This window comes from Panthera tigris, chromosome D1 (assembly GCF_018350195.1).
Source record: "Panthera tigris isolate Pti1 chromosome D1, P.tigris_Pti1_mat1.1, whole genome shotgun sequence".
Classification (NCBI taxonomy): Eukaryota; Metazoa; Chordata; class Mammalia; order Carnivora; family Felidae; genus Panthera; species Panthera tigris.
The window spans coordinates 39,261,150-39,273,885 of NC_056669.1; the positions used below are offsets into that span (position 1 = coordinate 39,261,150).

General features: G+C 42.1%; 1 pseudogene; it reads right to left on the minus strand.

Moving 5' to 3' along the window:
- Window positions 1-3,650: 3,650 nt before the first annotated feature.
- Window positions 3,651-6,315, minus strand: LOC122231473 (annotated as a pseudogene).
- Window positions 6,316-12,736: the final 6,421 nt, after the last annotated feature.

A 12,736-nucleotide genomic window follows, 5' to 3' on the forward strand; every position in this document is an offset into this window, starting at 1 on the left:
CTCAGGGAAGTTGCCACCTCTTTTCCTGCCTACTCTCCCATCTTGAGAGTATACTGTCCCAAAGAAACTGCTTTGGGCTTGCTGCTTTCCTTCTGGATGCCTTTATTCTAGCATAGGGCATCCAAGAACCAAGACCTCTATTCACACAACACAGAATCTCCCATTGGTAACAAAATCATAAAACATCAAAGACATAAAGGAGATTCTAAAAGTAGCCTGGGAGAACAGACAGGTCACCATAAATGGTAATTAGACTAACAACATACTTCCTAATAACATCAACAGAGGCTAGAAAAATGTCTCCAAAATACTGAGACAAAAATACCTGTTAACCTAGACTATTAGCTCCAGCTAAACTATCACATAAGGATAAAGACATTTTCAAACAAGGGGCACCTACCTGGGTGGCTCAGTTGGTTAAGTATCCAACTCTTGATTTCTGCTCAGGTAATGATGTGAGCAGGTTGTGAGATCAAGCCCTGCATCAGGCTCTGTGCTGACAGTGTGGAGTCTGTTTGTGATTCTCCCTCTCTCTCTCTCTCCCTTTCCCCATGCTCTCTCTTTGTCTTTCTCAAATAAATAAAAAAAATTTAAAAAAAGACATTTTCAGGCAAATAAGAACTACTAACATATGCACTTCTGCAATAAAAAAACTGAATCCAGGTAGAAAGAATGAGATGTAAGAAGCAAAATTAAGAGGAAAAAAGGATCAATTTGAACATGCATTGTTTGAATGAAATAATAATAAAACAACAATAATACTAATTAAAGTAATTTGGAGGTATTTTTTTAATATAGCACTAAAATACTAGCAAACAATAAAACAAAATGGGAGGGAGGAATCAGTTAAAGCCACTTACTGTCCTTGTGTTATTCGAGACAAAAGAAGAGATACTGAACAATTGTAGAATTTATGTTTAGCATTCATATTAAAAATTTAAGGGTAATTGCTAAAATAAAAGAAATAGAAGGAGCAATAGAGGAGAGAGCAGAAACAAAGAAAATTTTATCTAATAGGAGACAAGAAAGGGGCAGAAAAGAAACTCAAAATAAACAGAAATTAGAAAGAACAAAACAGGATAGTAGAAATCTACATATATGAATAATAAAAATAAACACACGAGAAGGTTAAACTTAGCAGTTACAAGGAAAGCCCAGAATATTTTAAAATTTAATTAAATATTGTTTAATATCATACAGCAGTTAAAATTAATGCACCAAATGTGTCAACAAGGATAAAGCCCCAAACACAATGTTGAGTGGGGGAAAAAAGACGTAAAACAATATTGCAACATTATAACATTTATGCATATTTTTAAATACCTCAAATTATAACATATATTGTTTTCTATATTTATATACCTACACACAAAAATTTATATAGTCAAATTGTTTCAAAAGTGCATGGGAAGAATACACAGAAACTTTGAGACAGTGGTTAGAGAAGTGGTAATGCTAGGGAAAAGGAATGAATGAGGGGGTAGGGCTTTTGCTATTTCTATAATGTTTTGATTCTTTTAAAAAATATTTAAACCAAACATGGTAGACTATTAATATCTATTTTATCTTCATAGGGTGTTGGTAATCCCTATCATTTCTCTACTTTTCTCAATGTTTACAATGTTTCCCAATTTAAAATAAAAGTGTTTCACTAAAATCTTGTTTTAGTCTCCATTCCCGGGTTTGTATCCAAAGGAATTGAAAGCAGACTCAAACAGATACTTGTACACCAATGTTCATTGCAGCTTTACTCACAATAGCCAAGAGGTATAAACAACCCGAGTGTCCACCAACAAATAAATGAATAAACAAAAGGTAGTGCAGACAATGAAATATTTAAAAGAAATGAAGTCTTGATACATACTGTAACACGGATAAACCTTGAAACTATTACGCGAAGTGAAATAAGCCAGTTACAAAAGGACAAATACTGTATGATCCATTTATATGAAATATCTAGAATAGGAAAACTCATAGAAACAAAAATTAGACTAAAGGTTATCAAAGCTTGAGGGAGGGGGAATGGGAAGTTATCGTTTAATGGTTACAAGTTTCTGTTTGGGGTAATGCAAATGCTTTGGAAAGAGTGGTTATGGTTGCATACGTTGTAAATATAATTAATGCACTGAACTCTACGCTTTAAAATGGTTAAAATACGGGTATCTGCCTGGCTCGGTCAGTTAAGCGTGGGACTCTTGATTTCAGCTCAGGTCATGATCAGCTAGTGAGATCAAGCGCCGGGGTCAAACTCCCGGCTCCACACAGGGATGGAGCCTGCTTGGGATTCTCTCTCTCCCTCTTCCTCTGCCCCTCCACCACTCACACTCTCACTCTTTCTCAAAAAAAAAAATGTTTTTTGAATGGTTAAAATAGTAAATTTTGTTACATCTATTTACTACAACTTTTTAAAAAATAATAAAGTAATATGTCAAAAACCATTGAATAGTTTGGGGCTTTTTGTTTATTATTTAAGACCTGTATTAACAGGTGCTTGCTGTTTGCTGACTTTTTTGAAAAAAAAAAATCAAGTTGTAAGCTTTTATCACAAAATTTAAAAATGAGGGTTCTTAAAATCTCAACTCCACCAGACATGAAACAATACTAAAACCTTTAAAGGTGTATTGAGAAAAACCAGACTTTAAACTGGTTTAAAGCCCAAAACTGGGGCTCCTGGGTGGCTCCCACTTGGGCTCAGGCTCGGCTCATGACCTTAAGGTTTGTGGCTCAGGTCATGATCTCACAGTCTGTGAGTTCCAGCCCTGCTTCGGGCTCTGTGCTGACAGCTCAGAGCCTGGAGCCTGCTTCAGATTCTGTCTCCCTCTCTCTCTGCCCCTCCCCCACTCTTGCTCTGTCTCTCTCTGTCTCTCAAAAAATAAACATTAAAAAAAATAAAATTAAGGGGCACCTGGGTGGCTCAGTCGGTTGAGCAAACGACTTCACTCAGGTCATGATCTCACAGCTCCTGAGTTCGAGCCCCACGTCAGGCAGCGTGCTGACAGCTCGGAGCCCGGAGCCTGCTTCAGATTCTGTGTCTCCCTCTCTCTCTCCCCCAACCTACTCGCATTCTGTCTCTGTCTCTCTCAAAAATAAATAAACATTAAAAAAATTTTTTTAAATAAATAAAATTAAATTAAATTAAAATTAAAACAAAATGAAACAAATACAAAAAAAACCCCACACATTTGTCATTAGCAAAAAGATACATCTTGAGGTAAAAAAAAAACCCATGTTGCATAAATAATGCAGACTGTTCTAGCTACCTGGTCAACAGGTAAAAAGCAAGCATTTAAGGTCTTCCGCTCCAATCTTTCGTTCATTTCTTTCTTTTTCTTTTTCTTTTAATTTTTAAATGTTTATTTATTCTTGAGAGAGAGAGAGAGAGAGAGAGAGACAGAGACAGAGCATGAGCAGGGGAGGGGCAGAGGGAGAGGGAGACAGAATCCAAGCAGGCTCCAGGCTCTGAGCTGTCAGCACAGAGCCCAACTTGGGGCTGAACCCACGAGTAGCCAGATCACGTCCCCAGCCGAACTCAGACACTCAACCGACTGAGCCACCCAGGCACCCCTCCTTCATTTATTATTGCTGGGATTTCAAATTCATTTCTTCTTGCTGGGTAGTTAAACTTGACAGTAGAAAGGGTAAGCTGGCATTTATTCAGTCTCGCCCTCTGGAGAGGCCGCATTCTCAGCTGGTGGATGGACGGCTTTGGTCTCTTTGCCATCTTGTGGTTTCGGGTGTCCTGGGTGTCTGTGTTGGTATTCGAAGGCGCAGTACTATCGGCGTTAGGTGTCTGTTGACCTTGGGTCTCAGGTCCTTGATTTTCCATAACCTTCTTCATTGCCCTCCTCTCTAGGCCGTCCTTGCCGCGGGGGACTCCTACGGAATCACGGTCTCTACCCCCGTCCATACTCTGTCTTACGCGTCTACCTTGTTCTCCTGCACCCCCCAGGTCGGCAACCCCCATCCCTTCTCCCTGCACGGGAGGAGTGAGGACAGCGGTTGATGCCCGCCCATAGGGTCTCCTTGAGGTCAGGCGGGCACCGTGGCCCAAGTAAGGGCGGGTGCTGAGGGATCTGGCCTTCGGGAGCACTCTCCCATCTCCCCTTCTTTCCCTCTCTCTCTGTTCTGGCACTTACGCAGCCAATTGTAGGGAGGACCCCGCGCGGTGGCGAGCGGCCCGCCCCTGGCATATTTCCTCCCTGGCCCTGGGGCTCCGCCAGGACCTGTAGCGTTTACTCCCTCCGCACCCTTCTTCAACAACATCGAACTCCACAGTCCGTGCAATTGCTGCACTGCGAAGGTCCTTCCTGGAGTCATTCTTCTTTGTGGCCGTCTGGGGTACAAATCCATCTTCCTTGGTGTCGTTCCTGTCCATGAAACCTTGTCTGTTTCTTACATCGAACCATTTTACTGTTTCCAAAACCTTCCTTGCAATGACCTTCTTATCCCGGTAGGTGCCTCCGGGTGAGTCCTTCTGGGCCGCTGCTCCCTGGGCAGCGACAGGAGGTTGGGGCGGGGCCCGCAGGCAGGTGGCTGTGAGCTGCTGCGGCGCTTGGTGGCGGCTGCGGTGACTGGCTGCCTTTGGCCCCTGTGGCTCACCCCGGGCGGGCGTGAATGTAACTAGGCCGGCACTGGTTGTGTATCTGCCCAGGGTCTCCAGGGTCTCTGCTCGCGCTGTGGATCCAACCCCAGCAGTACACTTTGAGTGAATTATTTTCTGCGTGTGTGTGAATTATTTTCTGCGTAAGGCTGTTTTGGGAAATCATGATCATAAGTGGTAGCCTGAAAATAAAACTGATTCGAGCCGGATATCCCAGGACCAAGTGCCAGTTTGGTCATCTGAGCCTCTGTTTTTATGTTTATAAGATGTACTAGATGACCCGTAGGATTCTTTCCAGCAGCAAGAATACAAGATTCCCCACAAGACAGAGTTGAAGCGCATCAACACAGGTTTCTCTGGGCTGCTTGAAGGTGAAGCTCAGGTTTATGAAAAGTCGAGGGTTGAGGGTTGATTGCTTCATGTTTGTGGCAGGTGGTGGGGAAATCCCCTTGAGAGATCCCCGTGAACTGCTTTGTTAGAGAGAGACACCTGAATCAAATGGAAGAGAAGAAAGAAAAGGCTTTGAAGCCAGTAATTTAATCCTGACCGAGCTGTTGGAGCCTTGATCTGAGCCTAGGCAGTCCTTAGGGGATTGGGCCATTTTCCAAATCGCTCATGATGAGTTGCAACTGAGGCTGTTGCTGTCCACCCTACCCCCATTGTTCTAATGCCAGATTTGTATTTCATAAATGATACCTATCTTCATCTGGATAGAGAAAATTTTAGTGTATTCATCCTCATTCTGTTTAGCTCCAGGATACAGAAGCAGGCAACGTGTAGGATCCGCTGCAGACTTGGGCTCAAAATAAAAAGAAATTTTCTAGCAATTAAAATGACATGAAAATGGAATGACAATCTGATAATATGGTGAAACTCATTAGTAGGCGTGTCCAAGAAAGAGACCACACCGCCAAGATTGCAATGGAGCAGTTCTCAAACCTCCTCTGCCTCAGAAACACCTGGAAAGCTTCTTAAGCCACAAGATTGCTCAGCTCCATCCCAGAGCTTCTGATTCAGCAGGCTTAGGGCAGAGCCAGATAATTTGCTTTTCTAACAAATTCGCAGGTGCTGCTGGTGTTGCTAATCCAGGGGCCACACTTTGAGAACCACTGCTAAAGAGGATCTCCTACCATCGGGCTGGCTGCTGTAATGACTTCCAAGGTATCCTCCAGCTCTGGGATTCTATGAATCCATGGAAAGCCCATAGAACAAGACAAACATTCAGGTTCCAAAGAGATGAATTTGCGCCCCAAATGAACTCAGTTCATTTTAGTTCAAAGAACCAAGTATTTATACACCCATGATATTCTTACTAGCACATGAAGCAGTCAAGGAACTAGTTTTAAAATTATAGCAAATGATCCCAGCTCGCGAAGAGCCTACACTTGAACTGGGAAGGCAAAGCCTTGTTCCTCCATGTAACTTTCACCTATTCGACAAATGTTCATTATGTTTCTACTATTCTCCAATCTAGAAGCTATGCACGGGGGTACAAAGGTGGGAAAAAATGCACTCCAATATAAATACATAAAGTTATAACCTTCCTAAAAATTTATTCACATGTAAAAGGGAAGAGATATCTACTTCCCAAGATCATTGTGAGAATTAAATTAGATAATTGTTTATGAAAGTGACCATGACGGTACCTGGTGCAGAGAACAGGTGCTCAATAAATACAGTAGTAGTAATCCACGGTTTTACTTACCCGCAGTCATTCGTGGTCTGGAAGGAGATGATCCATCCGTCTTCTGACTATTGTCGGAAGGCCCATAGTAGCCTAACGCTAGGTTACCAGGTGTTAGGTCACCTAACGCTACATTCACCTTGCTCTGTCTCATCACATAGGCATGTGATCACCTCACATCATCACAAGAAGGGTGAGTATGGGACAATAAGATATTTCGAGAGAGAGGGAGAGACCACATTCACATAACTTTTATTCCAGCGTATTGTTATTATAATTGTTCTATTTTATTATTAGCTATTGTTAACCTCTTACTGTGGCTAATTTATAAATTAAACTTTATCATATCTATATCTATATCTATATCTATCTATATAAAAACAGAATAGGTAGCGTTCAGTACTATTTGTGATTTCAGGCATTCACTGGGGGTCTTGGAACATATCCCCCATGTGTTAGGGGAAAGCACTGTACTTCTTTTGTCTGGGATGCTTCCTATCAGAAATAAAACTTGATCTGGTCCTTGAGAGTCAAGGAAGTAAGTTTCACAGCCATCATATCTCCATGGAACAAGTGAGCAGGGTATTTTTCTAAACACTCCTCATGGTGATCTGGTTCCTTCTGCTGTCCCAATTTCTCCTTCCCTACCCACAGCAGCAGAACTAAGTCTCAAAGGACCCTGAGAAAAGCAGCGAGAGCAGTATCATCACTGACGCTGCCACTCCAAGTATCCCGGACAGTGATGAGCTGACAAGCAGAGGTGTACAGAGTTTCTCAGCTTCGGCACCATGACATTGTGGATTGGATAGTTTTTTTGTTACTGAGGACTGTCTGCGCATGGTGAGATGTTTGGCAGCATCCCTGGCCCCTATCCACTAGCAGCCAGAGGCACTTCTTCCCCCACTGCAACACCCAAAAATATCTCCAGACACTTCCAATTGTCCCTGAGGCTAAAATCACCCCCAGGAGAGAAACGCTGGGGTAGATGGACTCACACACACATAGTTGCCAGATTTAGCAAATAAAAATACAGGAGCCCTGAAAAGGCAACCCATAAAGTGGGAGAAAGTATTTGCAGATCATATATCTGATATACGGTACCAAGGATTAATTTCCAAAGTATACAGAGAATTCCTACAACTCAACAACAACAACAACAACAAATTCAAAAATGGGCAAAGGACTTAAAGTTCCCCACAAAAGGCATATAGATGGCCATAAATTTATTTATTGTTTTTCTAACATTCAAAGCACATGAAAAGCTGCTCAACATCACTAGCTATTTGGAAAATGCAAATCAAAATGACAATGAAGCATGGGGGGAAATGATGGAAGAAAATATTTACAAGCCACATATCTGATAAGGGATTAATATCCAAAGTACATAAGGCAACCCTAAAATTCAAGAGCAAAGAAATAACACAATAGAAAAAATGGACAAAGAGGGGCGCCTGGGTGGCTCAGTCAGTTAAGTGTCTGACTTCAGCTCAGGTTATGATCTCACAGTCCGTGAGTTCGAGCCCCGCATCAGGCTCTGTGCTGACAGCTCAGAGCCTGGAGCCTGCTTCAGATTCTGTGTCTCCCTCTCTCTCTGCCCCTCCCCTGCTCATGCTCTGTCTCTCTCTGTCTCAAAAATAAATTAAAAACATTAAAAAAAATTTTTTTAATGGACGAAGAACTTGAACAGACATTTCTCCAAGGAAGACACACAAAGAGCCAACAGACACAGGAAAAGATACTCAAAACCATTCATCATCAGGGAAATACAAATAAGAACTACAATGAGATATCATCCCACACCTGTTAGGATGGCCATTATTTTAAAAAAAAGAAAAGAAAAGAAAAGAAAAGAAAAGAAAAAGATGCATATTGGCAAAGATATAAGAATGGAACCCTTGCACACTGTTAGTGGGAAAATAAAATGTTGCCACTGCTATGAAAAACAGCATGGGGATTAAGAAAGAAAGAAAGAAAGAAAGAAAGAAAGAAAGAAAGAAAGAAATGAAGGAAGAAAGGAAGGAGGGAGGGAAGGAAGGAAGGACTACCATATGATCCAGCAATCCCACTTCTACATATTTATCCAGAAGAATTGAAATTAGAATCTTGAAGAGATATTGGCACTCCCATGTTCACTGCAGCATTATTCACCATAGACAAGACAACCTAAAATCCGTGATGGATAAAGAAAATATGGCAATGTACATACAATGGAATGTTATTCAGTCTTTTGAAAAGAAGGAAATTGTGTGAAATGTGACAATATAGATGAACCTTGACGACACCATGTAAGGTGAGATAAGTCACAGAAGGACTAATACCTCATGATTCCACTTAGATGAGTTATCTAAAATTAACAAACTCACAGAAGCAGAGAGTAGAATGGTTGTTGCCAGGGGCGGGAGGGGGAAATGGGGAGATGGTATTCAACAGATACCAAGTTTCAGTTATGCAAGATGAATATGTTCTAGAGATCCACTGTACAACATTGTGTCTATTAGGTTTTTTTTTTAAGTTTATTTGTTTATTTTTGAGAGAGAGAGTACAAGTGAAGAGGTAGAGAGAAAATCCCAAGCAGGCTCCATGCTGTCAGCACAGAGCCTGATGCGGGGCTCGATTTCATGAAGTGTGAGATCATGACCTGAGCCAAAATCAAGAGTCGGACACTTAACCGACTGAGCCACGCAGGCGCCCCCGTTGTGCCTATTGTTAACAATACTGACCTATGCACTTATAGAATGTTGAGAATAGATCTCATGTTAAATGTTCTTACTACAATTTAAACAATAACAATAAAATAAAATGGAAAAAAAACACAACAGGGTATTTCTTCACGCTCATTAGGATGGCTATTCTAAAAATAAATTTTTTCAAGCACAGAAAATAACAAGTGTTGACAAGCATGTGGAGAAATTGGAATCCTTGTGTATTGCTGGTGGAAATATAAAATAATGTGGCTGCTGTGGAAACAGTTTGATGGTTCACCAAAAAGTTAAACATAGAATTACTGGGTAATTCCACTTCTAGTGAATTCCAAAAACAATTACAGCTGAGACTACTCCAGGTAGTTATGATCTCCAACGTTCACAGCAGCATTATTCACAATAGACAAGAACGTGAAACACCCCAGATGTCCATCAGTAGGTGGTATAAACAAAATGTGGTACATAAAATCGAATTACTCAGCCTTGAAAAGGAATGAAATTCTGATACATGCCACAACATGGCTGATCCTGAAAAACATTATGCTAAGTGAAGTAAGACAGACACAAAAAGACAAATATCGTATGGCTCCACTGATATAAGGCACCTAGAAGAGGCAGATTCATAAAAGAAAATATGGTAGATGTTACTAGAGCATATGGGAGGGGGGTGAGGAGTTCTTTTACAGTGGGTACAGTTTCTGTTTGGGATGATGCAAAAGTTCTGGAAATGCATAGTGGTGATGGCTGCACGACATTGTGAATACACTTCATGTCACTGAATTGTATACTTGAAAATTGCTAAAAAGGCTAAATTTTGTGGGTATTTTGTCACAACAAAAAAGAGTTTAATACAGGACTACCCAATTACATTTGAGATGTATATGAACAATGAATTTGTTAACATAAGTATGTCATATGCAATTTTTAGGACATACACTAAAAAAAAAATTTATGGTTTCTTTAACATTCAAATGTAGCTGGGCATTCTGCATTTTATCTGGCAACCTTGACAAGAGATGCTGAGTCTTAACTTCAGTAGAAACAAAGAAAGAGGATTCCAGAGATGTTTCAGGATTGACACTGATAGGACTTGGTGACCAAATGGAACGAGCACATGCTGGAAAGGGAAGAACTTCAAACAGCAAAGGGGCTTCTGTTTTACAGCACAGAGGTGCCATTAATGGAGAGCCACCACGACCATTCAGTTCATTCATTGGTACCAGTAACCTGTATACTTTGCTGACATTGTTGTGTGGCCTGTCCGGACCTCGGTGGGTAAAAAGGGAGCATACAGTCTAGTGGGGCCTATGGACAAGTAAGGAGACAGGGACAAAGGGTTATGAAGAGTTCCATGATGGCGGGACCACCGGCTGTAAGGAGTGACAGGTTGCCAGACAGGATCAGATGGCAGTTCACTGCAATCTGGAATAGAGGAGAAGCATCATCAAGAGCCCTTGGGAGAGAACTGGGGACAGTCCTGGCCTCCTGGAAACCCCACTTATCATTTATCATTCCTCCATGAGGAATGTCACTTTATCATTGTTTTCCAAAGATCAGTGTCCTAAGGAGGAACTTCACAGTTCCTAACCCTACTGAACCTGTTGCCCCCAGATTCAGATATAATCTTGCAAACTGGAATGACCACCGTCTGCCCTGCAGCCTTCCTGGAGCAATGATTCTAAAAATAAAGGATAAAATACATTGTCAGGGTCGTTCCCAGCCACAGGTTTCCCAGCACCCAACATGCGGCAAAGCCAGTGGGACCTGGGACATGGGCAGCTTCTCGGCAGGGCTGATTCCTTGGCTTCCTTTCTGCACTGGCTAAACTGCCCCCCCCCCCCACTGCTGCCTCGTATACTCTGCGCATCCATAAATTATCACTTCATTAGACACGTTGTAGCACCACTAAAGTTACATCTGCAAAATGCACCATTAAAGAACTGGGGCTGGCTCCGGAGGAATGAGTCATCCAGATTAAAGAAAAGCCATTTCTAAAATCCTGGCATTTCTTGGGAAATTCCCCGAGGCTGCTCAGCAGGAAATTAAATTGTCTTGTTAGCCGACTGGATTCTTTGTAACTTTCTGTGCCTAGAGACATGGCCTCCTCCTATCTCCTTTAGGATCTTTCCACTGGGTAGGCAGGGTGGAAAGGCAGAGATCTGGGTAGGACACATCTTTCCTGTCAAGTTTGGGGAAGATTTAGTGGTGTCTGGCTGGTAAATCAGGGGCGGGACAAGGTAACCTGAATATATTCTGCACCTTGATTACAATCCCAGTGAGTGTAATCTTACCTTATTATTGCGTGGGCAGGGGAGGCATGGAGGCAGACGGGAGAACAGGGTGGGTGAGAAAAAGGGCTGCAGATGGGATTTTTAGAGTAGTGAATCTATTCTATATGATACTGTAATGGGGAACATATGTCATTATACATTCGTCCAAACCCATAGGATGCTCGCCAGGAATGAACCCTAATGCAAACTGGATTTTAGGTAATAATGTTTCAATGTTGGCTCATCCCTTGCAACAAATGCACACAAGATGTTAATGATAGGAAGGCTGGGTGGGGAGTGAGGGAGCCTCTCTATACTCTGTGCTCAACTGTTTGCAAACTTAAAACTGCTAAAAAAAATAAGATAAAGTCTATGAATTTAGAAACAAGAGAAGGGGACCGCGGAGTCTTCCCAGGGCAGGACTGCGATGGAGGCAGGACAGACAAGAATTGAATTCATTCATAAATGGGTGAGGTCCAAGCAAGCAGGACTGTAAGCACTCAGAAGACAGGGACTGTTTTATTAACCTCTGTATGTGTGCATCATAATATGTTTGCTGTATGAATGAACGAATCACGCAATGAACGAGAGAAACTGATTGGTTTAGGTGGTTATCATTGGGTAAATGATTGGGAAACACCCAGGAAACTTTCCCCAAATATACAAGCCCATTTGTCCTTCTGTGCATCCCGTAAGGTTTGAAATACGCACCCACATGTGTGCACAGCCCCCCTCTGCAACACCCAACCCATCCCTGGCTGGAAAGCTATAGTTTTTAGGGATCTCTTCACCCTTCATGCACATAGCTATGGGATAAATGAATTATTGCCCCGTGTTGCCTGGCAGAGATCCAGGCTAAGAAACAACCCATCTTTGCCAAATTAATTTTGCCTGTAACAAAGCCCTGCATGCAGGCAACATGGCTGTCCAGAAGCATACACAGGAAGTTCTCTGCTTCTCTTTTTACTGCTTCTCTCTACCTGGACAGAAGCCTTCCTCCAAGTAGTTAGTAGACTTCATTAAGGACTCAAGGAGGCCTCTGTATAAACACCTGAACCACCCTTAATTCTCTCCCACAGCATCGAAGCATGACCCATTTATCTGATGATCTAGTTGGCACCTTACTCCTTGGGAAGAGCAGCCAGGATAAGAGGCTAGCCTGAGTTATAAGAGGGAGCAGAGGAGGCTGGCAAGGGAAGAGTTACCATAGCTTCATGCCCTGGAAGGTCAGTCTAGAAGGGTACTGAAGGCCTGGGGTAAGCTTTATATTCAGGGAATCACAGAAGAGTTGGCACTTAAGCTCAGTTTTAGGAATAAATAGTAATTTCCATGCTGTCAGAGAAGGCAAGAAGGAATTAAAATCAGAGTTTGACTGTTTCAAAGATTGTTAAGAGTTGACCCATTGCCCACTGCCCAAATCTGACAGCAAGAGAGAGGCAGTTTTAAGTTGCTTATACATAGATCCTGGGCCCACATTAGC